Below are 1,455 nucleotides of genomic sequence, written 5' to 3'. Positions count from 1 at the left end.
CAAAGAATGTCGCCAAGGCAACACAGACGTGGAGGGTTCAACGGACATGTGAGCGTTCAACAACTCAACATCTGACCTGAGGAGACGTAGCGGTAGTTTTAGTTTCTGCTGTGGAGAGGTGGATCTTTGTCTTTTAGGTCACATACAGTATGTTTTGCACATGCAGTATCCATCCAAATTTAATGTGACAAGTCTCTCACTTAAGCTATTTTGTAATTAATAATTATTTTAATTTATTTTAATGGATTGGATGAACAATGGTTTGCTAAATTATGATTATTTTGTTACTTGTCGGTCTGATTGATGCTTGTGTGAGAAATAAACGACGTTACTCAACAGTTACTCACTACTTGATATTTTTTTTCATCAAGTACTTTCTTACTCTTACTCAAGTAATTATTTGGATGACTACTTTTACTTTTACTTGAGTCATATTATTCTGAAGTAACAGTACTTTTACTTGAGTACAATTTTTGGCTACTCTACCCACCTCTGCCTACAACTAAGAAACAGAAGATAAGAGCTAATACGAACCCTTAACCTTTGGTAGTGATTAGAAATTCCCTGAACACTGGGAGTACCAACTGAACTGTCTCAAGGCCATATTAACTTCAGGCTACATCATTGTCCACTTGTCAAACAATTACTTGCCTGGTTATCATGTCTAGAAATTATACAGGACGAAGATTTATGCAACAAAGTTCACCCCAGCGATGAAGGCAACTGGACCTTGCCATCTGGTTTTCTTTCCGTCCTTTCGAGCCTGCTCGACCAGGGGCCACAGTTTGGTTCTGCATTCTCTCTCAGAGTGTGTCAGATCCCTGGCAATGCGGAGATTCAGCTTCTTCGTAACTTCAGCATTGCGTGACTTCTTCCAAATCTTGTACTTGAAGGTACGCATGTTGAATTGTATAACAATCGGACGAGGTGTCTTACCCTCTCTGGGGCGCCCAACTCTATGTACTGCATCAACCGAGAATCCAAACTTGCTTTTATCATCAGGTGCAATCTGACTCATTATCTTCATGACTTCCTCTCTTACATCTTCATTCACTTTTTCAGGAAGGTATTTGAGGCGCAAATTCCATCTTCTGCTGTATCACTCAGCTTCATCAGTTTTCTCTTTTTTTTCTTCAATGCTCTTATCAAGCCCTTTTACCTTATCTTCTGTCTCCTTTGCTTGAAATCCAAGGTTTTTCATCTCTTCTTTCACCACAGTAATGTCTGCAGAGTTTTTATTTATCCGTTGTTCAAAGACAGAGAATTGCTCCTTCAACTCAAAGATGGCTTTGAGAATGTCAGCGTGAGAGACCTATGTGCTAGGTACCTGGCGTTATTGTAAAACATAAGTACTCCGCTAAGTGTTGCAGAGCTTAGCAAACGTCAACCACCACGGTCGCCATCTTGCGCCGACCTCCTCCATTGTAGAAAGAGTAAAGGATCCTAACAGCTGTT

The 1,455-nt window shown here is 40.3% G+C and overlaps 1 protein-coding gene across 1 annotated transcript in view; it reads right to left on the bottom strand.

Annotated features, from left to right (window-relative positions):
- Nucleotides 1-1,455, bottom strand: part of nek5 (NIMA related kinase 5) — a 202,024-nt gene that overhangs the window by 12,871 nt on the left and 187,698 nt on the right. The gene's annotated exons all lie outside the window — the stretch shown is intronic.

This window comes from Etheostoma spectabile, unplaced genomic scaffold, assembly GCF_008692095.1.
Source record: "Etheostoma spectabile isolate EspeVRDwgs_2016 unplaced genomic scaffold, UIUC_Espe_1.0 scaffold333, whole genome shotgun sequence".
Taxonomy (NCBI): Eukaryota; Metazoa; Chordata; class Actinopteri; order Perciformes; family Percidae; genus Etheostoma; species Etheostoma spectabile.
This window is presented reverse-complemented; position numbering and strand designations above follow the sequence as displayed.